The 26,358-nt window shown below is 47.5% G+C and overlaps 1 long non-coding RNA gene across 1 annotated transcript; it reads left to right on the forward strand.

The window, feature by feature from the left end:
• Nucleotides 1-16,315: 16,315 nt before the first annotated feature.
• Nucleotides 16,316-23,060, forward strand: LOC134756966 (uncharacterized). Its single transcript, XR_010130513.1, has 3 exons — nucleotides 16,316-16,416; nucleotides 18,722-18,901; nucleotides 21,326-23,060. It is a non-coding gene; the product is annotated as an uncharacterized lncRNA (long non-coding RNA).
• Nucleotides 23,061-26,358: the final 3,298 nt, after the last annotated feature.

Here is a 26,358-nt window from a genome sequence, read left to right on the forward strand (position 1 = left end):
CACATGATATCCATGCGACCCTCGATGGTGGTCATTTTCATCATCTAGACACTGTGTTGCCTGACTTATCCACTGTATAATGACTATTTTAAAACAAAATGTCTTTTTTTTTTCTTTGAGACAGCCTCGCTCTATTTTCCAGGCTGGAGTGCAGTGGAACAATCATAGCTCTCTGCAGCCTTGATCTCCCAGGTTCAAGTGATCTTCCTGCCTCAGCCTCCCAAGTAGCTGAGACTACAGGTATGCATCACCATGCCCAGACAATTTTTTTACTTTTTGTAGAGACAAGGTCTTGTTTTGTTGGCCAGGCTGCTCTGGAACTCCTGGATTCAAGCAATCCTCCTGCCTCAGTCTCCCAAAGTGTTGGAATTACAAGTGTGAGCCACGGCACCTGGCGAAAATGTCTTTTTGAATGTTCATATATTTGTGGTGTAACAAGTAATTTCCCAAACACACACACACAACCATACACACACACACACACTCAAAATTTCATCTTCCAATAAAGTTTCTTCTTTGCAGTGCCACACATGCATGAACTCTGAGGTCTTCAAATTCTACATGGGCAGTGCTGGCTTTCCGAGGACAGAATCCTCTCAAATAGGTTTCATTAAGAGGGGATTTAGGATATTAATGTACTTATAAAAACACTATGCCATTTGAAGAAATGGATTATAAGCTAAGTCATGCCTTAGAGTTGGTCTTCCAGTCTTCTAAGAGCAGGCAGCCTCCAACTTCAGAATCATAAATTTAGGTCATAATCAAGAAGCTGCCAGGCGGGGCATGGTGGCTCACACCTATAATCCCAGTTCTTTGGGAGGCCGAGGTGGGAGGATTGCTAGAGGCCAGGAGTTTGAGATCAGCCTCGGCAACATAGCGAGACCCTGTCTCTATGAGAAATTTTGAAAGCTACCCAGGTGTAATGGCACATGCCTGTACTTTTAGCTACTCAGGAGGCTGAGGTGGGAGGGTTGCTTTAGTCTGGGAGGTTGAGGCTGCAGAGAGCTATGATTGCCCCACTGCACTCCAGCCTAGGCAGCAGAGCAAGACCCTATCTTTAAATAAATAAATAAATAAATAAATAAATAAATAAATAAATAAACAAATAAATAAATAGAAGCTGCCACGAACCTCAACTGGTTGCTGGATCACACTGTACCTGCTACAGTCCACATGGACACTCATGAGGCTAGTGACCAGATGCTGGGCATGAGGCAGCCTCTGCTCATCTGCCACAGAAAAAGCTCAAGACCCCCAGGGGCAAACTGGCCTGCAGGCAGAGCAGGTACAGAAGGGCAGCCTCCACCTAACCACTACCAAACCGAGATCACTCTCACAGCCCTGGCTGCGCTGGGTCTAGGAACTGCAGTCTGTTGGTTCCAGCTTGCGCTGTCCTGGGAGGGACACTCGGAGGAAGGCGGAGTGGGTGTTGAGGGCTGACCCATCCCATCCACCTTGCCTCCCCAGGCTTCCTACAATGAAGCAGCAATCCTCCTAAGAATTCAGACACTCCCCCGTCCCACACTCTCTTCCCCTCAAGCAAACCAAAGAAGGCTTCTCTTTTGTAGTGAAAATGCTGCATATCAGAGGACAGCTGGCTTTGAGACCATCCACACTACAGCTAAGACTCGAGGGGCTGCTTCACTCTGGATCTCCACGCATAGCTTTTGATTCTGTGCCTCTCTATAAACATATTGTTTGGAGCATAAAGCTAATAGGAAAACCAATTACTGTGGTCAGTTGCTGAAACATCTCTTTAGAGAATGATGCTGACCCAGTGGGCAGCAGTTACAGTGCAATCAAAGATAGAGCCAAGGAGGGTGGACGGCATGTGGCTCAGAATCAAAGTCAGCGTTGGGGATGGGTCACAGCTACAGAGGCGTTTCTAGGGCACTGGAATAGACTGCTCAAAACCGTGGGAGTTGTGGGGGCAAGAGGGGACCAATGGGCCAGGCAGGGAGCAGGCACGAAAGCCACTGCCAACAAATCACCAAGGCACCTGCTTTCTTCTTCTTTCTTCTTTTTCCTTCTTCTTCCTCTTCCTATTCTTCTTTCTTCTTCTTCTTCTTCCTTTTTTTTTTTTTTCTGAGACAGAGTCTCACTCTGTTGCCCAGGCTGGAGTACAGTGGCACAATCTTGGCTCACTGCAACCTCTGCCTCCCGGGTTCAAGTGATTCTCCTGCCTCAGTCTCCTGAGTAGCTGGGATTACAGGCACCTGCTGCCACACCCGGCTACTTATTGTATCTCTTGAGGCAGCTTCTATTCATCCCTGCCCCCATTTCTCTTCCACTTTTCACCAGTCAGCGAGCCACACCACATCATTTGCCTGAGTGTCAGTGAGAAAGAGATCCATACCGACCATGTAGCGTACAACTGTCCATTGGCAGCTGCCCACAGCTCCATTTCGGCACAGTCCTCAATACTCACCATTTTCTTTCTTTCCGTGTGTGTGTGTGTGTGTGTGTGTGTGTGTGTGTGTGTATGTATGTTTGTCAGGGTCTCACTCTGTTGCCCAGGCTGGAGTGCAGTGGTGTGATCATAGCTCACTGTAGCCTTGAACTCCTGGGCTCAAGCCACCCTCCCACCTCACCTCAGCCTCCCAAGTATCTGGGACTACAAGTGCATGTCACCACACCCAGCTGGCTTATTCTTTTGAAGTTCCTCTAACCATAGCCTTCAGTGGTTTGGGGTGGGGGGTCAATGGGGCATGGACAGTGCCCTGTGAAAGAACTGCTATTGAGCTCCTTCATTCCCTGAGCGGTGAGGGGAGGTGGCAGCTGAGGACAACACTCAGGTATGTAGTTTGGGAGACTGGCAGACGAGCAGGTTTTAGTGGGGCAGAGTCTAGTTTAGCTTTAAACAGATCGTGTGTGAGGTGACTAGGGGACATGCCCAGGAACAATGATATCTACAAGCCTGCAACTTGAGACAGGTCTGAGTTAGATACAGTGATGGGGAGTCACTAGCAGTAAGGTTCTGGTTTTTAGAAAGGATGAAGTGGATCACAATGTTACCATGGCAACAGGCAGTTGAGCTCGTTTTGGGGATGGAGGGTGAGGCAGGGCAAGTCTGTGAGTTCCATTTGATGGCTACCTTCTGGGGAAGTGAGCTCTAATCTTGGCTTTGCCACTTGATTGAGCCACGTACCTTCACAGCCTGTAAAGTGTATGTGAGGCCAAATTGTAAGCAATGCAAAGACAAGGGAGGACTATTGTTACTGACTTTGGACATATATAGTTCTATCTAACACCAAATGTACTAGAAGTGGGTAATACATATTAAGTATAAAAAATTAATTAAAAAATTAGCCGAGCATGGTGGTGTGAACCTGTAGTCCTAGCTACTCTGGAGGCTGAGGTGGGAGGATCGCTTGAGCCTGGGTGGCGGAGGTAGCAGTGAGCCGAGATTGTACCACTGCACTCCAGTCAGGGTAACTGAGACCCTGTATCCAAAATAAAATAAAATAAAGACCCCTCACTAAGATGAAAAATTAAATTAATTTTAAAAATTACATCCAGGTGCCATGGCTCATGCCTGTAATCTCAACACTTTGGGAGGCCGAGGTGGGAGGATCACTTGAGACTAGGAGTTCAAGACCAGCCTGGGCAACATAGGGAGATAGGGAGATACCTGTCCCTACAAAAAAAAAAAAAAAAAAAAAGCTAAAACAAAAAAAACAATTCACCAGATGTGGTAGCATGCACCCATAGTCCCAGCTACTTGGGAGGCTGAGGTGGGAGGATCACTTGAACCCAAGAGTTGGAGGTTGTAGTGAGCCGTGATGGTACCACTGCACTCCAGCTTGGGTGACAGAACAAGACCCTATCTCTAAACAACAACAAAAATTACAAACAGGCCAGGTGTGGTAGCTCACGCTTGTAATCTCAACACTTTGGGAGGCCAAGGTGGGAGGATCCCTTGAGCCCAGGAGTTCAAGACCAGCCTGGCCAACATAGCTTCTCAGGAATGCTGGATTGCTTGGTCACAAGTAACCGGCACTGAAAATTCTGAAAAATAAAGCTGAGTCAGTGTTGGCTCCTAGCTGCTTGAAGTTCTTATCTAGGGAAAAGCTACTGCAGTAATTATTTTCAAGAAGCAGAAGGGAAAAAGGAAATGAATAATTAGGAGGAATTGAAGAGATGCAATTTTCTCTTTGCTCAAAGCTGGCAGATCAAGATGCCTCTTTACTGAGAGGATTTTCTTCCTGTTTAATTTGCTTTTCTACTCCTCCTGAGTGAGTAGAAAAGAGAAGTTGTTTGTTAGGGGATGGGAAAAATAAACGGGAACAAGAGCGAAAAGAGGAAAAGAATGAAATCATCTTTCTATAGAAAAGGCAAGTTACTGCTATTCTATCAGAAAAATAAAATGGAAAGAAATCACTAAAATCAACATGTAAATTTTGAGGAATGGGTGAAGATAGATTCATAATCCTTTTGGGAACCCCAGTGTCACAAGGGAAGCGCGTCTGTGTCTGTGCCTCAGTGAGAGCCCAGTCTCCTAGGTCCCCAAAGTGTGGCCTTCTCCTTCTGTCTCCATGCACTTCTCCTAATCTGAGCGTAGGACCAGTTAGCAAACAATTGCAATCCACTCCTCTTTGGCTTAAAGCTCATAAGTAGTTCCCTTTCACTGCCTTCCCTGGCAGGCACTGGCTGGGCACCTTCCATTTGTCTAAGTGCCAGCTCGAGCCTCCGCAGCACGGAGGGCTTCCAGGCTGGCCTGCAGGAGTACTGAAGCACCCTGCATAGACTCTCTTTGTGGGGGACACTGGAGAAAGGGCTCCCTAAAGGAAAGAGAGCTGTTGAAGTTTGGTGCCAGGGCTCAGAGCTTCTGCGAAGCTGACCTAGGGGGTGCCTGGTACTGAAGACAGAGCACTCCATGCTCCCTATCAGGGCACTTAGACGTTGTGGTTGTAACCGACCCCTCCTAGTCTGTGAGCTCAAGTCCCTCACTGTGCTCACCGCTGTACCCCTGGCATGCAGCACAAAGCCTCAAAGAGTGGGTGCTGAACACGCATGGGCTGGACAAGCGGATGAATGTGCTGGGTGACGGAAGAGGCAGCGTTCTAAGAGCTGCTGGTGTATCCAGAGTTTGTTCCTTCTGGTGGGTTCTTGGTCTCACTGACTTCAAGAATGAAGCCACGAACGCTTCGCGGTGAGTGTTAAACCCTTAAAGGTGGTACAAACCCAGAATAAGCAGCAGCAAGATTTATTGTGAAGAGCAAAAGAACAAAGGCTCCACAGCCTGAAACAGAACTGGAGCAGTTTGCAATGCTGGCTGCGTGGCCAGCTTTTATTCCCTTATTTGTCCCCGCCCACATCCTGCTGATTGGTCCATTTTACAGAGTGCTGATTGGTCCATTTTACAGAGTGCTGATTGGTGCATTTACAATCCTCTAGCTAGACACAGAGCGCTGATTGGTGCGTTTTTACAGAGTGCTTATTGGTGCATTTACAATCCTTTAGCTAGACACAGAGCACTGATTGGTGCGTTTACAATCCTCTACTAGACAGAAAAGTTCTCCAAGTACCCACTAGACCCAGGAAGTCCAGGTGACTTCACCTCTCACTGGCACCTTTGTCACTCTACTGCCATCCTGAACCCAGCCTGAGCAGGGGAGGGCACAATGATATGGCCGATGGGAATGGAAAGAACAGCTCCTGGGGGGTCAGCAGGTTCCACAGCGTGGGAGGTGGCACCCATGTCCTCAACAGCACTGGATCTTTGGGTTTCTCCCATGGCTTTAGTTTTGTGAACCCTGGCGGCTTTGGGCAAGTATTACTGGCCTTGTCTTCCCATCCCACAAAAGTAAGCTGGGCAGAAGGGGAGGAAATAGCAAACCCTGGGCCAAAGCTGGGGTGCTGTTCATGAGGATGCGAGGGTCCCTGCCAGGGGATGACCAGCAACTGGAGAAGAATTTGATGAGGAAAGAAAGCCCACATTGACCAATAAGGAAATGCTGAGAGTTATTGTTCTGGGGAGCTTCAAACAAAGTCCAGTGGGGGCATGGCCTGGGAACACAGGTCAAACATAATAATATCTGATTTCTTTGTTTCTTTCTTTCTCTCTCTCTTTTTTTTCCTTCCTTCCTTCCTTCCCTCCTTCCTTCTTTTCTTCCTTCCCTCCTTCTCTTTTTTTTTTTTGAGACAGGGTATTCTCTGTCTCTCCCAGGCTAGAGTGCAGTGGCACAACCACAACCCATTGAACTCATTTCAGCCCCCACCTCTTAGGCTCAATCAATCCTCCCACCTCAGCCTCCCAAGTAGCTGGGACTAGGGGCAAAAGCCACCATGTCCGGCTAATTTTTTATAGTTTTTGTAGATACAGGGTCTCTCTATGTTGCCCAGGCTGGTCTCAAACTCCTGACCTCAAGTGATCATCCTGCCTTGGCCTCCCAAAGTGTTGGAATTATAGGCATGAGCCACTGTGCCTGGCAATTATCTCTAATTTGTAAAACCACCTTGCAAGGTAGGTGCCCTTTGTCACCCTCAATTTGCTATGAGGAACTGAAGTCTGAGAAGCTCGGGTTGTTTGCCCTGGTTGCAAGGCTGGTGAGCGGGGAGCTGAGCCTCACACACAGGCTGCCTCTCCGTGATGGAGGCAGCCATACCCATGGAGGTCACGCCCTGGAACAGAAACCCCGCCTTGCCCAGTCCATGACATTTGTTTTGTGAAAGCAGATGCTGTGGCATTGCCCTGGCATTGCATCCTTTGGGCAAAGTTTCAGTCAAAGGAGAGAACGTTGTAGTAAAGAAAGCAAGACAGAGCTTTCAACTCTCAGGCCTGGAAAAGCCTGCGCCAGGTTCCTGCTGTGCATAGAAACAGGGAGGCAAAGGAATGAGTTGAGTAATAAGCTCAAGGCTTCAGGTATTACAAACAGAAGCGATAAAATTGACGCTTGGCTGAGTTATCAGGAGGCAAAGAGGCAAAAATCCAATTTAAAAGATTATGCCAAATGGAATAAATCCAAAGTAATGGGATTGCTGAGCCTTAGCTGCCATAAAGGGAAACCATAGCATGCCTTGGTTTACAAAAAAAATAATACGGAGGATAAACACAAGCTGATTTAGTGTTTGGACTTAGTGTTTGGGGAAATCATTACTATTTTTCCAGAGAGGGCTATAGTCAAGGACTGTGCCTCCAGTGCAATGCATTCAATAAATATTTACGGAGAGTCCTCAGGCCTCAAGTGTTCTCGATGCACCCGAGCCAGTGGCGTGCTGTGTGTGCGTCTGGGGTGCTGTGTGTGTGTGTGTGGGGGGGTGCTGTGTGTGTGTCTGGGGTGCTGTGTGCATGTCTGGGGGTGCTGTGTGTGCATCTGGGACCAGGCGCCACTCTTCTTCATATGGTGCTGCCTGAAACCCCACATCAGGTTTGTGGGATTTAGGAGGACTGGGGTGAACGAGATGTCTCTCATGGGAAGATGTGGATTTGGGAGGCACCACCCCAGCAGAGAGGTCTTTCGTGCCCTTAGAGGGGCCTTCAGCTGGAGGGAGGAAAGCTGGAGTCACTGCAAGAGAATGTCAAACACCATGACTCACGTTTGATTATACTAAAAGAGAAACTGCTTTGCAGGTCTGCTTAAAAATCTCATTGTGTTCCGCATAAGCAGTTATGTTCTGAGGTGACCGAGATTTTGTAAGGCACAGTTCTTTTCAGTCATTAGTCTGCAGCACCCAGGATAGCCTCATCTCAGCTGTGGAACAGAGACCAAATGTTCAGACGCAGGCACCAGAAAGGGTGGTTCAGAAACGAGGTAAGAACAGCTCTGGCTTTGAGTGCTGTGAAGCACTCTGCTAAGCGCTTTATGCACTGTCTTTGTGTAGCTACTAAAAGTACCTCATCTGACAGATTCGAAGGCTGAAGCTCAGAGAGATTCAGTAACTTGCCTAAGGCCACACAGCCAATGATTAGCAGAGCAGGGATAGCAGTACTTGACCCCTCTGCTGTCTGGTCTCTCCTAAAGGGGGAGACTTTAAAGCTAGATAATCGGGGGAACAATTCAGCGAGACAAGTAGGGGTTTGTGCTAGTAAAGGCCACATCCAATTCTGGAGTTTTCTTCTCCTTTGTTTTCTGCTTATTCAGAGAAGAAGATAGTACAGACCTGACTGCAATTTCCCCACGCTCAAACAGTGTCTGTTACACACAACAAAAGCCTCAGTCTATGCAGATCAGGATCACTGACAGAGAATGTCCAGATGTGTGACAAGACAGGGACACAACCATAAAAGTTACATAGTGTCTCAGTAATGGTTTATATAAGAAGCACAGAGGATATCATGTACAAAGAGGGATTTCTATTTGTCTCTTAAAACAAAAAAATTAGTAGTCCAGAGGAAGGAGACTCCCATGCCCTGTGACCCTGGTTGATAAAAAGAGCCGGTTGAATCAAGGTGCATGGGCAGCTCTTGGTCCTGCTCAGAGCAGCCCTCCAGGCTGCTGCGCCCCGCAGCCAGGCAAGCATTCTGCCCACTCACCGCTGCCGTCTCCCCGGCACCAGAAAGAACCAGCACAAAGAACTTTCCAACTTTTTGAGGATGGGCAGATAGGGAAAAGGAGTATCCCTTATGCTCTCCACTCCTTTTCCCTAACATCCTCATATCACTCTCCTCCGAGTTGTCACCATGAAATTCATTCATTCATTCCTTCGTTCTTTGATTTGCTCCTTCCTGCATCCAGCCCCTGTCTATTCATGACTCAACATTCATGCGGCGTTTAGTCTGTCAGATGCCATGCTCAGCCCTAGAGTTATAAAAATGAATAAAATGCAATGAGAGAGCATCTTACACCAGTCAGAATGGCTATTATTAAAAAGTAAAAAAACAACAGATGTTGGTGGAGATGTGGAGAAAGGGAACCCTGCTGGTGGGAACATAAATTAGTTCATTCACTGTGGAAAACAGTATGGCGATTGCTCAAAGAACTAAAAATAGAGCTACCATTCCACCCAGCAGTCCCACTACCGGGCATCTACCCAAAGGAAAATAACTCATTATATCAAAAACATATCTGCACTCATATGTTTATTCCAGCACTATTCACAATAGCAAAGATAGGGAATCAACCTAAGTGTTCATCAACGGGGCATTATTTTAAAAATGTGGTATATATACATCATGGAATGCTACTTGCCCTTAAAAAAATAAAATTAAGGCTAGGCACAGTGGCTCACACCTGTAATCCCAGCACTTTGGGAGGCTGAGGCAGGAGGATCACTTGAGGTCAGGAGTTCCAGACCAGCCTGGCCAACATGGTGGAACCCCGTCTCTACTAAAAGTACAAAAATTAGCCAGGCATGGTGGGCGCCTGTAATCCCAGCTACTTCGGAGGCTGAGGCAGGAGAATCACATGAACCTGGGAGGTGGAGGTTGCAGTGAGCCGAGATCACACCACTGCACTCCAGCCAGGGCAACAGAGTGAGACTTTGTCTCAGAATAAATAAATAAATAAATAAATAAATAAATAAATAAATAAATAAATAAAATAATGTCTTTTGTAGCAACAGTGATGGAATTGGAGGCCATTATCCTAAGTGAAATGACTCAGAAAGTCAAATACTGCATATTGTCACTTACAAGTGGGAGCTATACAATGGATACCTATGGACAAGCAGAGTGGAAAAATAGACAGGAAATGCCAAAAGGTGGGGAAGTGGGAGTGGGGTGAGGGTTGAAAAAATTACCTATTGAGTACAATGTTCACTGTTCGGGTGATGGGTACGCTCAAAGCCCAGACTTCACCACAGCGAACTATGTGCCCGTAAGAAGGCTGCACTTGTATCCCCTAAATATTTACAAATGAAATTTTAAAACTGAATAAAACACAATCCCAGTCCTCAAGCTACTAATTGTCTAGAAATGAGATTGACACATTAAAGGGTCTACGGAGGCTCCCTGCCTAGGGGCTGGGCTGGGCTGGCAGGGCCCTGGGAGGACTTCAGGGAAGAGAACCTTCAGCTGGATCTAAAAGGGAAATGGGAGCTGCCCCAGGTGGAGGACTGCAGGGCAGGAAGGCAGTTTTCGGTCTGAGGGAGCAGCCAGTGTAAACTGCACAGACAAGAAATCTCAGGGCCTTGGGTGGTCCAGTAATCCTCTGGCAACCCCCTGCTTCCAGATCACCCCACTGCTGATCAAGCCAAAATCTACAACGGGATTATTCTTCTTCCAGCCCGGTTCCCACCACGTCACTCTTCTGTTCCAACCTTTCGTGGCTTGAGATAAAAACCCCAATGTTTTGATTGGTGCCCAGGCACTGTGCAACCTGATCCCCACCTACTGCTGGGCAGATTTCTGCTATTACCCTTTAACCAGCACAAGCCTCTGAAAACTCTCAGCCAGGGATTGGAAACTCAAAGCCTCGGAACTCCAGGCGCCAGTAAGGTGGATGACAGCAGGACACATACGACAGCAGACTGCTGAGCTGCTCTGTGTGAGGACGCAGGACTGTCCTGGAGCCTGTCCTAGGTTTGGTCCTGCTCCCAGGCCTTTGTCCAGCACGCACCTGACATGGCCTCCTCTCCTATCCATTTCCTTTCCTCTCTTCCACACTTGTCTCCCATGGAGACTTCCTAAAATACTGCTGGAAACAAACGCTCTCCTCCTTTCACACTAAAAAACAAATCTGTCTAAAACCAGGTTTATCTTCCTTTTTGAAACTAGCTCCTTCTTGGTTTTTCTGTCTCTGGGCATGGTCCTGCTATTCTTCCAGTCACTGAGGTCTAAAAACACACATTCCTCCTGTCTTGCCATCACCCTCAAACCCTGTATGTGCAAAGCATAAAACTGCAGGCCATAGCAGTTGGAAGGGACTTTGGATATTGTCTAATTTACTGGCCACAAATCCAGGCATCTCCTTTAGAGCAACCTTTATAGCAATCAGATCTCTGACCAATGATCTTCCAGATTATTTTTCATTCTTCTCTAATTGCTTAAAAATTATTTATATTGAATGAAAATCTGCCTCCCTGGGCCCCTTTTGGTCTTCCTCTCCAGCCACACAGAATGGGTCTCATTTCTCTTCTAAACACATTTGTCATGGGATTCTTCACCTTCCTCCGCTTAAACATCCTTTCAGTATTTTTTTTAATTTTTAAATTTTTTTTTAATTTTTATTTTTTTTGAGAAGGATTCTCGCTCTGTCACCCAGGCTGGAGTGCAGTGGCGCCATCTCAGCTCACTGCAAGCCCCGCCTCCTGGGTTCAAGCAATTCTCCTGCCTCAGCCTCCTGAGTAGCTGGGACTACAGGTGCCGCCACCACGCCCGGCTAATTTTTTTTTTTTTTTTTTTGTATTTTTAGTAGAGACGGGGTTTCACCGTGTTAGCCAGGATGGTCTAGATCTCCTGACCTCGTGATCTGCCTGCTTTGGCCTCCCAACGTGCTGGGATTACAGGCATGAGCCACCACACCCAGCCCCCTTTCAGTATCTATCTGGTTACCTCCTTTAACTCGTCACGGTTCCTAATATGTAAACTGGGATTCAATTACATTCTGCTCAAATGATATTTCTTGGGTCTACTATGAGACAAGCAGCAGGTCAAGGTAATTCTGGGCATGAATTCGAGAGTGAGACTGACTGGGGCCAGATCCTGCCCCTACTGCCTACTGGCTAGATAATGTTGACATTCGGTGTCTTCCTTCAAGGCTATGGGCAGTAAAAGGCTGAGAACAGAGTAATATCCAGTAAACATTCAATAGATGATTGTTCTTTTTCTTTTTGCACTTAAAAATATGCAACATGAAAAAGTGCTAATGATTGAAACTGAGTGATGCATATTTGTGGGTTTATCAAACTTAAAAACTTTATGTATGTTCGAAATTTTCTATAATAAAATTAAAATTTTAAATATATTAATTAGGTGGGATATACCTATTTAATATCTGGGGATATTATAGCAGCTGGGATACAAAAATAGTAAAAAAGTTCCTGCCATTACTAACCTCTGAGTAAATAGGGGAGATATACATGTAAACCAAGAGTTTCAATGCAGCATTAGAAATGCCATGCAGGCTGGGCATGGTGGCTTATGCCTGTAATCCCAGCACTTTGGGAGGCTGAGGCAGGAGGATCACCTGAGGCCAGGAGTTTGAAACTGGCCTGGGTAACAGAGTGAGATTTTGTAAAAAGCAAGGAAGGAAGGAAAAGAAAGAAAGAAGGAAGGAGGGAGGGAGGGAGGGAGGAAGGGAAAGAAGGAAGGAAGGAAGGAGGGAGGGAGGGGAGGGGAGGGGAGGGAAGGGAAGGGAAGGGACAGGAAAGGAAAGGAAAGGAAAGGAAAGGAAAGGAAAGGAAAGGAGGAAATAGAGAAGAAGGGCCGTGTGCAGTGGCTCACGCCTGTAATCCAGCACTTTGGGAGGCTGAGGTGGGCGGATCACGAGGTCAGGAGATTGAGACCATCCTGGCTAACACGATCTCTAATAAAAATACAAAAAATTAGCCGGGGGTGGCGGGCACCTGTAGTCCCAGCTACTCAGGAGGCTGAGACAGGAGAATGGCGTGAACCCGGAAGGCGGAGCTTGCAGTGAGCCGAGATCACGCCACTGCACTCCAGCCTGGGCGACAGAGCGAGACTCCGTCTCAAAAAACAAACAAACAAACAAAACAAAAAGAAAGAGAGAGAAGAAGGAAGGAAGGAAAGGAAGGAAGGAAGGAAGGAGGAAATGTGGAGATGCATCCAGGCAATCCAGGTAGCTCAGCAGATGAATGCTACAGTGAGTGGGACTGGGGGTGGAACCACAGGTGTCTTTTGTTTTGAACGTTACCTTCCACCCCTTGCTAGGAGTGCATTAGCTAATTGAATAGCCTGAATTGACTTGTGCCCATCTAGAAAGCCCAATTTGGGGTTTTTCACACATAATAATTTCTTGGGCTCTGGAGTCAGGGCGTCTGGATTCAAATCCCTTACTTCCAATGACATAACCTCTTTGAGCCTCAGACTTCTTATCTCTGTTGGGGCCAATAACAGCACCTACCTTGTGGAATTATGAAATTAAGATATGGAATTGAGCAGAGCATTTGGCATTGTGCTGGGCAAGTTGTTAAGTGCTCAAATGTTGGTTGTTTCTTACTTCTTCACTCCAACTCCTACATTATTATTACAGGTAAGTCTTCTTCTATTCTGGAGTTTGTACGCAATCATCACCCCTCTTTAACCCCCACTTCCAGCAAGCACATTCCTGCAAGCCTTTCTTCTGATGGGAACTAGAAAGTCTGATTTGACAAGCTTTCCATTCCTTCTGCTACCTCGTTCCCTTGGGGAGGCTCCAAGTGACTGAGGGGCCTTTGGGCTGGAGGAGACAGTGGAACATAGGACAATGAGAGGGGGTTAAAATAACTCATGCTCTTGAAAAGAAAAGGTAAAGTCAGGCCTTGGGTAATGTGTAAGAGGGAGATGTTTAAAAATGACCCTTCCCTCTAGGGAAAGAGAAGAAAGACAGAAGAAACTCCAGGCTCCACTTCTGCCGGTTTAGGGCCAGGCTCTGCTTTTTTGAGACTACAGCTCCACCTAGTGGCATCACCCGCATGGGTGTCTGTCTTGCTGTAGCCCACACTATCACTGTCTTCTTATAAACAAAAATTTGTCCATAATTTAAAAACTGAATGCAATATCTAACTTATTTTCTAGGTCTGGAATGGTGGCTCATGCCTGTAATCCCAGCACTTTCAGAAGCCGAGGTAGGAGGATTGCTTGAGCCCAGGAGTTGGAGACCAGCCTGGGCAACGTTGCAAAACTCCCATCCCCACAAAACAATTTTAAAAAATCTGCCGGGCATGGTGGTGCACACCTGTGGTCCTGGCTGCTCTGGAGGCTGGAGGATTGCTTGAGCCCAGGAGGTTGAGGCTGCAGTGAGCTGTGATCATGCCACTGCACTCCAGCCCGGGAGTGAGTGGCAGCCTGGCAGAGTGAGACTCTGTCTCTGAAAATAATAATGATAAAAATTGGCCGGCCACGGTGGCTCACGCCTGTAATCCCAGCACTTTGGAAGGCTGAGGCAGGTGGATCACTTGAGGCCAGGGGTTGGATACCAGCCTGGCCAACATGGTGAAACCCTCTCTCTACTAAAAATACAAAAATTAGCCAGGCGTGGTGGCACATACATGTAATCCCAGCTACTCGGGAGGTTGGGGCAGGAGAATCGCTGAAGCAAACCTAGGAGGCGGAGGTTGCAGTGAGCCAAGATCTCACCACTGCACTCCAGCCTAGGCAACAGAGACCCCGTCTCAAAATAAATAAATAAATAAATAAAAATAATCATAATAATTTACTTTCTCTATCATAAAACACTGGAAACATAATGTTCATTCTTGTCCTAATGAAATTTTCATCTTGGGAAAACATTCTTTTCTGCAGGGGAAGATACTGTTTTGAAATTGCATTTCAGTTACTTACTTACACATCTGGTACTCCCTCCTATTGTATGGAAGTGCCAGTTTCTCTCCTATAAAAAATACCTCATGTTCTAGAATGATACCTGCACAGGTAAGATGCTCAACTCATGTCTTTCCTCCTCTTCCTGCAGACACACAGCAGGGTGTCCCATTCAAACCTAACCTTGTTCTTGCCTCAGGGGTCCTCCTTGGAATGCTCACTCTGCACCCAAGCTGGCTTTTCAGAGTCATTCAGAGCCACTCTAAGGGATCCCTTTTCACTGGGCCCTCTCAACTATAAAATCATCACCAGACATTTCATCTCCCTTGTAACAGCTACACTCATCAGTGTAGCTGATTTCTCGTCTCCTTATTTCTTGTCTGCCTCTCCCAGCTACCATGCATGCATCATTAACATTCCACGTTTGTTCTCTGCTTTCTTGGCTACAAATAGTGCCTGCACCTCGGAGGCACTCAGTACTTATTTGTTGAATGAATCAACTAATTCCGTCTTTAAGAACTGGGTTCTGGCCAGGCGCAGTGGCTCACTCCTGTAACCCCAGCACTTTGGGAAGCCGAGGCGGGTGGATCACCTGAGGTCAGGAGTTCGAGACCAGACTGGGCAACAGAGTGAAACCCCGTCTGTACTAAAAATACGAGAATTATCTGGACATGGTGACAGGCACCTGTAGTCCCAGCTACTTGGGAGACTGAGGCAGGAGAATCACTTGAACCCAGGAGACGGAAGTTGCAGTGAGCGGAAATCATGCCACTGCACTCCAGCCTGGGCGACTGAGACCGTGTCAAAAAAAAAAAAAAGAAGAAGAAGAAGAAGAAGAAGAAGAAGAAGAAGAAGAAGAAGAAGAACTGGGTTCCTCTGCCAGCACAGCTGCCCATCCCATCGTGTGCTGGACCAGGGACCAGGGAATGAGAGGAATGACAAAGATGCCTGTGTCCCCCTTTAAGCCGTTATTTTGCAGGAAGCAGTGAGATAGTTGAACATATAGATTGGCATGTTTTCGAGGCGCTCACTGACTTTATTATTTGGCTCACTGAGCAGCTGTCCAATGAGGCTGGGTTTAGATTGTTTTGCGAAGAGATTCATATCCTTCTCCAATTACCTTTTCCAAGTTAGTCAGCCATTGCTGGTCGGTTCCCTCCACTATGAAGTTGTGTGTGTGTTTGTGTGCTCGCACCCTGCCCCCATAACCCAGGTGCGGGCTGAGGAGAGGAAGCATGTTTTATTTATTATTTTTATTTATTTATTTCTGAAATTCAATTTTTTTTTTTTGAGACGGAGTCTCGCTCTATCACCCAGGCTGGAGTGCAGTGGTGCGAACTCGGCTCACTGCAACCTCCGCCTCTGGGTTCAAGTGATTCTCCTGCCTGGGCCTCTGGGACTACAGGCACCCGCCACCACGCCCAACTAATTTTTGTATTTCTAGTAGAGACAGGGTTTCACCGTGTTGGCCAGGCTGGTCTTGAACTCCCGACCTCAAGTGATCCGCCCTCCTCGGCCTCTCAAAGTGCTGGGATTACAGGTGTGAGCCATCTCGCCCGGCCTCTGTCGTGTGTGTGTGTGTGTGTGTGTGTGTGTGTGTGTGTGTGTGTGTGTGTGTGTGTGTGTGTGTGTGTGTAGAGAAGGGGTCTTGCTATGTTACTCAGGCTGGAGTGCAGTGGCCCGATCATAGCTTCCTGCAACCTCGATCTCCTGGGCTCAAGCGACCCTAGAGGAAGGGCGTTTCGGTATGGGCACTTCTTAGGAAATCTTCGCTGCTTTGGAGACTAAAAGAGCCCAAAGGCAGGTAGGTGAGCCGCGGATACAAGCCTCCCTGTCTCCCTGTTGTTGCATACGGGTCTCACAGGAAACTAAGTGAGGAGTAGGGAGGGCAGTGGGTTAGGAACAGCGATGGCCAGCAGATGGCGCCAGGCCCCAAGGCATGACCCGCTGGCCGCAGGCGCGCCTGGGAGTGGCCGCGAAGCTAGTCCCCAAACAAAGCTGGAGCCAATGCGCTCTCTGGGGTCCTTCACATCCTGCTACTCAACGACCTGAAGGTAATCAGCTACTACCTGGCTCTGGGGCTTCACCTTTTAGTGAGCCTGGTTAGCCGGTTTTGTTTTCTTTTGGGGGACGTGCGTGTGGTTTGTGAACCCTTTTTCCGTTGGCGCTCAGAGTCCAGAGCTCCCTGGGGTCCGCCCTGACCCGTGGCTCCGTCTCGCCTCGCTCCCGCGCCCAGAGCGGCGCTCACAGGTCGGTCGCTGCCTGCACAGAGGTCTGTCCTGGACCTCTTAGGTTGGACTGTCCCCTCTCTCCCTGTCGCCGCTGCTGTTTGGGGACTTGGACGCCCCTCTGCAGAGGCGGGGGGCCTTGCCTCCGGCCCCATCTGACATCTTCCTTGAAGAACCGCTGCCTCACCTAGATGTCCTTTGGGTGGCGCAGTTCGTTGGCCTTCTAGGAAGGCTGGTTGCCAAGAGCAGGGCTTTTGCTCAGGGTCCCGGTGGCTGACGATTGTGTCCTGCGTGGGATAATCTAAAGTGTGCACAAGTCACTCACTGATCAGACGTCCCAGGGAGACCGAGGGGTGGGTGCAGCTTGATGGAACCTCTTCTCCAGGCCAGCAGAGGGAGGGAGGGCAGGCCTGCCCCACCACGCCTGTCCCCAAGAACCCCGTCTTAAGCCAGCTCATAAATCTCCCATCACTCCTTCCGTGTGTCCTGGCTTCCCTCCTCAGCTCGGAGCAGTGGACATTTCCACCTGCAAGGTGAACTGTGCCCTCCTGTGCCAACTGACAGGGATCAGGGGAAGGTGGACAGAGGGGCTGCACCTCTGTCCTTTACCCCCGCCATCCCCCACCTACCCCAGGTCAGATCTCCATTCCCACAATAAACTGTACCTAGCCGGGTGCAGGTGTGGTTTAAGGACATTCTCCTGGCCAGAGCCAGTGGCCTGCAGTGTGGTCTTCCCTAGATGTCCTCGATGCAGGCATGAGGCCATGCCAGGTGGCCAGGCTAGGCTCTCAGGGGTGGTCCTGCTGTCTATGATGTGTGGGGAGCAGGCCTGGAGGAACTAAAGAGATGCAGGGACAAACATTTCCCAAAGGCCTGATGACATTTACTGGATTCAGCTGCCTTCATAAGCCTGCGTTTCTAGCTTTCAGTGTTTCTGGGGTTAACTTTAAAACAAAATCAAACCAAAAAAGGTTTTTATTATGTACTGTGATTGTCCACAACTCTTAAACACAGGCCAATGACAGTTTAACGCACTCCCACATCTGCTCAGGATCATAGAATTCTCTACATTTAAGAGTCGGGGGGCCGGGCATGGTGCCTCACGCCTGTAATCTCAGCACTTTGGGAGGCCGAGGCGAGTGGATCACCTGAGTTCAGGAGTTGGAGACCAGCCTGGCCAACATGGTGAAACCCTATCTCTACTAAAAATACAAAAATTAACTGGGCGTGGTGGCATGCGCCTGTAATCCCAGCTACTCTGGAGGCTGAGGCAGGAGAATAGCTTGAACCCGGGAGGCAGAGGTTGCAGTGAGCCGAGATTGCGTCATTGCACTCCAGCCCGGGCTACAAGAGTGAAACTCAGTCTCAAAAAAAAAAAAAAAAAAAAAAAAAAAGAAGAGTGGGGCAGTGGGGCAGAATTCCTAGGCCTCCTGGTAGAGCAGGGTGGCTTTGAGCCTGTAGGAAAGTTCGCTTTTCTGACTCAGTCTACTTTAAAGTGGCCTCTGAGGGACAGAGACCCTGATAGGATCTGGTTGTCTTGCAGAAATGGGCAGTGAAGTCACTGACTTATTTTGTGGATGAATGCTGTTGCTGGATGTCCTAGCAGATATATTCCTCATTCTCCACTCAGCTTTCTCCAGCTCTCTCCTCCTGCCCATGTTAGCCCTACCCACTTCCATTCACAAATCCACCTTATGGATGGCTTGAAGGGTGCTTGAGGCTCATACCAAGGGGAATGAACACAGGCATCTCCCGGAAGAGAGCAGTCTGTAGAGAGAACATCTGTATTCCTGACTCGCAGACGGTGTGTGTCCTTTTATACAGCATCATCAAGTTCACCTTTCTCCATCTTTCTCACAAAGAAATCCTAAAAGACATTGAACATGCTTAGGTTTAAAAATGGGAGGGCATGATACAGTAGGAAGAGATGGCATTTGTCACCCATCTCCCCACTTTCTATCGGTGGACATGGGGCAAATTTTCTATCCTCTTTGAGTCTCAATTCTCTTATCTGGAATTTGGGGATAATGGTGCCTCTGCTGTGGGGATTGGTTGAGAAAATGGACAAAGTGCCTAGCATGTAAAGCACACATCAAATGACAACTCTTTTCTTTCCCCTGGACTAAAGCAGTAAGGAACTGAAGTTCAAGTTCAAGTTCTGCCACTCGCCAGCTGTGACCAGAGCACTTTGCCTCATCTCAATGAGCCCTGGGTTCCCACCTGTGCATGAGTCTAAGGTGCCATTTTCTACGATTCTTGGATTTATTTTGTCTACAGGTCCTGCTGACTTCCCCTTCAGAAAAGGACTGAGGTGAGTTTGCCCGGCCTGGTCTCCTGATGACCACTGTGGTCCCCCTATTTGCTTGTCATCCCTCCTAAGCTTTGACACAGTTAAGTGGCAGGGATGCTAAATGACAGTGCAGGGAGTGCAGAAAACTGGCCAGCAACCACCTCTTCCAGGTCCCAGCACATCCCCCATGCCCCTTCACTTCCGGGATTCTGACTGCCCTGACTGAGTGTGATGGGACGCACCTGGCAAGAACAGGGGACGCGCACTCTCTCCTGCTCCGCCCTGCCGTGTTCCTTCCGTCCTTGCCTGTTTGAGTTTATTCTCTCCTTGAAGAGAGAAAATGAGGCAAAATCATCGGGTAGTTGAGTGGCTTTCTGCCTTCCTCCTGGAGTTTGTTAATTTTTCAAATTTCCCAAAATCTTTATTTTATTTGTTTATTTGTTTATTTTGAGATGGATTCTACCTCTTGTTGTGCAGGCTGGAGTGCAGTGGCACGATCTCGGCTTACTCTAACCTCTACCTCCCAGGTTTAAGTGATTGTCCTGCCTCAGCCTCCCAAGTAGCTGGGATTATAGGCGCACGCCAGCACACCTGGCTCATTTTTGTATTTTTAGTAGAGACGGAGTTTCACTATGTTGGCCAGACTGGTCTCAAACTCCTGACCTCAGGTGATCTGCCTGCCTCAGCCTCCCAAAATGCTGGGATTATAGGCATGAGCCACTGTGCCTGGCCTATTTTATTTATTTTTATTTTATTTTGTTTACTTATTTATTTGACATGGAGTCTCGCTCTGTTGCCCAGGCTGGAGTGCAATGGTGCAATCTTGGCTCACTGCAACCTCTGCCTGCTGGGTTCAAGTGGCGATTCTCCTGCCTTAACCTCCCAAGTAGCTGGGATTACAGGAGCCTGCCACCAGGCCCAGCTAATTTTTTTGTATTTAGTAGAGACAAATTTCACCATGTTGGTCAGGCTGGTCTCAAACTCCTGATCTCAGGTGATCCACCTGCCTCGGCCTCCCAAAGTGCTGGGATTACAGGTTGAACCACCGCACCCGGCCTTACCTTATTTTTTTAAGAGACAGGGTCTTGCCCTGTTGCCCAACCTGGAGTGCAGGGCGCAATCGTAGCTCACGGCAGCCTGGACTTACTGGGCTCAAGCAACCCTCCCACCTCATCCTCCCGAGTAGCTGGGACCACAGGCACGCACCACCACACCTGGCCCTTCTTTATTTTATTGTGAATGTGGCTGAAAAATGTTCCCCAGGAACTATCTCCTTTGTAATTTTTTGCAAAGTAAAACTGCAAGGTATATTGAAGCCAAGCTCTTTGGGGCTAATTTACAGTACTGTTTAGGGTAACGTACAATAGGTTGGGCTCAGTTGAAACAAACTTGGGGGCTTCAGCTTGAACAGATGGCTGAAACCTTCACATGGGGCTTCCTCTGAGCCCTGTAGTCTTCAGATCTTGGTTTTTCTCCTTCCTCCCCGCCCTTTTTTTTTTTTTTTTTTGAGGTGGAGTTTCGCTCTTGTTGCCCAGGCTGGAGTGTAGTGGCACAATCTTGGCTCACTGCACCCTCCGCCTCCCAGGTTCAAGCGATTCTCTTCTGCCTTAGCCTCCCGAGTAGCTGGGAATACAGGCATGTGCCACCATGCCTGGCTAATTTTTGTTGTATTTTTAGTAGAGATGGGGTTTCACCATGTTGGCCAGGCTGGTCTCAAACTCCTGACCTTAGGTGATGAAGCTGCCGCAGCCTCACAAAGTGCTGGGATTATAGGCGTGATCCACCACTCCTGGCCCTTCCTTCCCCTTTCAATTGTATTTTGAATGAATCAACAAGTGTAGAATTATTAAAGTTGCTGGAGAGGAAAAACGTCTAAATTGCTACCTCTGTGCAACAATTCCAGTCTTGGTTCTTACAATGAATCTGCTTTTGTAAAGAGCTAGACAGTGATTGCTATCCCAGGGTGCAGCTGTTCACAGCACAAAGCAGAAATAGTCAACATGAATATTATGGGTAGATTTCTGCAAACCATCCTCAGTTTTCTTCCCTTCATTTAAAAGACATCTTTCTCCTCACGTCTTAGGGTAGATTCAGAGACACACAAAAAGCAAAGTTTGCTTTTTAAAATAGAATGCTAAGTAGAATAGCACAAATGACTCTAAAATCAATGTATATGTGTATTTCTTTTAAACTTGAACATATAAAACATACATTTCTTTTAGCAGGGACCTTGGCTCTGATGGTCTCCATGTTTAGAACTTGAGTTCTTAAGTGAATGAGATCCAGAAAAAGCACTTTTTCAGAAATAAGAAATGGACTATGATGACATTGTCAATTCACAATTGCTATAATAGAATATCAAAGAGATTAATTTGCTCAAAGTTATAGCCCAGAGTGCTGGGATATAAATTCATGTTTTCTGGCCCCATTGGTTTTTCCCAACAGCAACCTCTCAAGGATGCTCCTACAGCTTACCTATGTGACATTTCTCAGGATATTCGAGCTGATAGTTTTTGGAAGGACAGGAGGGCATGGAGAGAGTTTCAGGTATGTAAGGTTTGCTTCTTAAGCACATTCTGGCAAACCTCAGGCCACGTTTTACTCTGGGTCTCCATCAGCGTGCACAAAATAGCAGTGTCCCCTTGACCTGCAGCAATATTCGTTTGTGATGGCCCCTGCCTCTTCAGAGCTGCCACAGGACCTGCCTCATTCAGATGGAAAGCAAATGGCACTGGAAGAACGTTTCATCTCCTGCATCTGTGGGATCAGCCCCAGTACAGGCAAAAATCTCATGCTTTCATACCAGCCCCTCTGGGGCTTTCATCTCTGCTTCAAAAAAATGGACAGCTTCAAAAATTCAAAAATCAATTGGAATGGAGCCAGCTCTGTCCAGTGGGTTATTAATGGTCCTGGAGCTGACTAATCCTATTTGCACAGCCTTTTGGTAAACAGCTTCAACAACAACTAGGGTGGAAAAGAAAACACACACCCCATCCAATCAAGACAAACTTCAAGTATTGATTTCACCGCCTCCTTCTCCCCTGCTGCCACTTTTGAAACAAATTTAGAGTATGACACCAGGGTCATTGATCATTGCCAAACCCCCACGTCACCAGGTCCTGACTATGTTCTGCTGGAGTAGTACATTGCTTCATTCTGCTGGAATAACTTTTCCAAGATTTCCTGAGGTAGGGAATATAAATTGCTGGATCCCGGGGAAGACGGCAGGGAAAGGAATATCTGGTTGGGCTCAGGTACTCCAGGTAGCTCTCCCTGACTGATCACTTCTCAGGTGCCGCGTAAGCCTCCACAGGAGCCGTGGGTCCTCCCTGAGCCCTGCAAACAGATCCCATTCCTGCCCCAGAGTCTTTACGGAGAGGCTTCCAGGTCTCCATCAAACTTCTTTCTGCTTTAGCTTCTATTCTGTTTGTGGGAAAGACAAGGAGAACCGTGAGAGCTATTTCAGAGGGACCTTGTCTCATCAGTCTACACCCTGGGCTTGCTGCCCTGCCAACTTAAAAAAAAAAAATGGCTTAGGGCCGGGTGCAGTGGCTCATGCCTATAATCCCAGCACTTTGGGAGGCCGAGGTGGGCAGATCACGAGGTCAAGAGATGGAGACCATCCTGGCCAACACAGTGAAACCCCGTCTCTACTAAAGATACAAAAATTAGCTGGGCATGGTGGCACGCACCTGTAGTCCCAGCTACTCAGGAGGCTGAGGCAGAAGAATTGCTTGAATCCTGGAGGTGGAAGTTGCAGTGAGCCGAGATTGCGCCACTACATGCCAGCCTGGTGACAGTGTGAGACTCTGTTTCAAAAAAAAGAAAAAAAGGTTTTGGTCCTTACTCATAGTGACAGAAACAATGACAACCTGGTGACATGCAGACATCAATTTCCCCTTCTCTTCGTTGTTTTAAAATGTGATGTTCCTGGCTGGGCATGCTGGCTCACACCTGTAATCCCAACATTTGGGAGGCCAACATGGGAGGATTGCTTCAGCCCAAGAATTTGAGACCAGCCTTGGCAACATAGTGAGACTCTGTCTCTAATAAATACATACATACATATATAAAATGTTTTGTTCCAACACAAATTAACTCTCTAATTGTGCAACATCCTTTCCAACCCTTCACTTCACCTCCATGTGTTTCAATGATTAATAAAACTGATTAATAAAGCAAGAATAACCTTGTTTTTTCCTCTTTCAGATGTTTTTGTCTCCTATTTGACTATGTTGTCACCCTAGTGGTTGAGACTGAGGACACTGTCTAGGATCCCCTATCCAAATAATGACGATGGGGAAGGGGTGAGAGTAGGGGTGTTATTGACGGATGGATATGAGTTCATTTATTCATTCAACAAACCTTCACTGGAGGCCTGCTGAATGCCAGGCATCATGCTGCCTAACTCTTAGCTGTGCCACTCACCCAACAGCGGCCATGGGGTGGGTTTGTACTGGTTCCTTAAGCCCCAAGCCATGGCTGCCTCACCTGAAACAAGGCAGACAATGCCACCTCCGGGTTTCTGTGAGGGCTTTATGAAAACTGTCACAGGGCCGGCACTCGGTAGTGCTCAATACATTTTTGTTTCTTTTTTCCTTTGGGCCCAACACAAGGGAGGTAGTTTGGGAGTCTAATGTAGATTCATGAACCCTCAATTTGTTAGTCAAATGGACTTTGTAGAGACCTAGGCACCCTCTTACACTTATCAGGGTATAAAAAACAAGTCCTCTCACCCCACTCCATATCTCTGAAACGTTTACTTTAGCTGGGCAAACACTAGGTATCAAAGAAACAAATAAGAGAAACACAAAAGTTCAGTTATTCCAGGTGGGAGTTAATTAGACAACTAAAGTCATCAAATGGCGTCTGGACTGTCAAGTTTTAGGATAACTCAGTGGGAGCAGTCTAGCGTTAGGAATCAGGAGACCTGATTCTGACCCCAGCCAGGGTCACCACTTACTTACAAAAGCAAAGAGAGTGACTTTGGACTTCACCTCCCTGGCTCTTGCAAACTTCTCTTTATCTGAACAAGGAGGGGTTCTGAGGCACCGGAGGGTCTAAGAGCCATCCATCCCTTCCCCACTTTCCTCCTTCCAGAACATCCCCTGAGTACCTCCCGTGAAACTGTGGCCAGTAAGAAGTGCCTGGTCCACAACAGAACCCACATGGAGGGCGAGGCGGGGAAGACACATGCGGATGCTGGAGTTGTCATTTCTATTCTGGCTGGGACATAGGAAGCTCTTAAAATGACATCACTGTTTTGTGAACCCAAACTAGGACCAAGAATCTCTGTTAGTGTTTTTCTTATGGCTTTCAGTTCTGTTCTATTGTAAAAAAAACAAAACAAAACAAACCCCGCCCCTCCCCCCCAAAAAAACCCAAACCAAACCAAAACAAAAAATGATGAGGAGGACAGAGATGCCACAAAGAGCTTCCTGGGGCAGAAGAATCATCACAGATACAGTTAGGGTCACATTGCTGGGCAAGCATCAGCACCACAATAGAGATATATTTTTTTTTTATTGCGGTAAAATATACATAACATAAAGGTCACCATCTTAACCATTTTAAAGTGGCATTAAGGACATTGGCACTGTTGTGCAACCATCACCACCATCCACCTCCAGAATTTTTTACATCTTCCCAAATTGAAACTGCACCCATTAAACAACAACCCCTGGCCCCCTTCCCCTGGTCACCACCGTCCCACTTCCTGTCTGTGAATCTGTTGCTAGATGCCTCACATGAGGAGATTCCCATAGTGTTTGTCATGAGCGGAATTGCATAGAGTTTGTTATGAGCAGATTTGCATAGTATTTGTCATGAGCAGAATCACACAGTGCTTGTCATGAGCATAATTGCATAGTGTTTGTCAAGAGCAGATTCATATAATGTTTATTGTGAGCTGATTTGCATAGCATTTGTCACGAGCCGATTTGCACACTATTTGTCATGAGCAGAATCGCATCGCATTTGTCTTGAGTGGATTTGCATAGTGTTTGCTGTGAGCGGAATCACATAGTGTTTGCTGTGAGCGGAATCACATAGTGTTTGCTGTGAGCGGAATCACATAGTGTTTGCTGTGAGCGGAATCACATAGTGTTTGTCATGAATGGATTCGCATAGTATTTGTCATGAGAAGATTTGCATAGTATTTGCCACGAGTGGAATCACATCATATTTTTCATGAGTGGATTTGCATAGTGTTTGCCATGAGCGGCATTGCATAGTGTTTGCCGTGAGTGAAATCGCATAGTGTTTGCTGTGAGTGAAATCGCATAGTGTTTGCCGTGAGCAGCATCCCATAGTGTTTGCCGTGAGCGGCATCCCATAGTGTTTGCCATGAGTGAAATCGCATAGTGTTTGCCACGAGCGGAATCGCATAGTGTTTGCTGTGAGTGAAATCGCATAGTGTTTGCCGTGAGCGGCATCCCATAGTGTTTGCTGTGAGTGAAATCGCATAGTGTTTGCCGCGAGCGGAATCGCATAGTGTTTGCCGTGAGTGAAATCGCATAGTGTTTGCCGTGAGCGGAATTGCATAGTGTTTGCTGTGAGTGAAATCGCATAGTGTTTGCCGTGAGCGGCATCCCATAGTGTTTGCCGTGAGTGGAATCGCACAGTGTTTGCCATGAGTGGATTCGCATAGTGTTTGCCGTGAGCGGCATCGCGCGCATTGCATAGTGTTTGCCGCAAGCAGGATCGCATAGTGTTTGCCGCGAGCGGAATCGCATAGTGGAGTGGAATCACATAGTGTGTGTCATGAATAGATTCACATAGTATTTGTCATGAGCGGAATCGCATCGTATTTGTCATGAGTGGAATCGCATAGTGTTTGCTGTGAGTGAAATCACATAGTGTTTGTCGTGAATGGATTCGCATAGCATTTGTCATGAGTAGAATCACATAGTATTTGTCATGAGCGGATTTGCATAGCATTTGCCATGAGTGGAATTGCATAGTATTTGCCATGAGCAGAATCGTATGGTATTTGTCATGCTGTGATGGTAGCCGTGTTCCTTCTGCTGAGGGTGGGAAGGAGGACTTGAGTCCACCTGCAACTGAGGCTCCGACCAGACCAAGCCATCCATGGGGAAGGAATTAATCTGTTTGAAGGTTGCTGCTCTACATTATCCCAACAGCATCAGCCCAAAAGTCAGCCTCAGGGAATGTGGGCTGTTGCCACGGAGATCCTGCCCAGGGGTCACCTCTGTGGTCCACGGAAGGAAAAGGTTCGGGCGGCAAACCCTTTCCTTAGTCCTGGGGCCTCTAAGGGACCCCTTCAAGTCTGAAAACCCATCCTGCCCTCTCTGAGCCTTGCAGGTGGCGCTCTCTCTGCCCGTACCCTTCACCCTTGCTTGCCTGGCCAGTCCTCCCCACCCAGGAAGGCCTGATTTAGCTGTTGCTTCCTGCAGTAGCATCCTATGAGCTTTGGTGCCACCTCAGTTACCTCCATGGAATTCCTTATGACAAAAAAT

The sequence above is a fragment of the Gorilla gorilla genome, chromosome 14, assembly GCF_029281585.2.
Source record: "Gorilla gorilla gorilla isolate KB3781 chromosome 14, NHGRI_mGorGor1-v2.1_pri, whole genome shotgun sequence".
Classification (NCBI taxonomy): domain Eukaryota; kingdom Metazoa; phylum Chordata; class Mammalia; order Primates; family Hominidae; genus Gorilla; species Gorilla gorilla.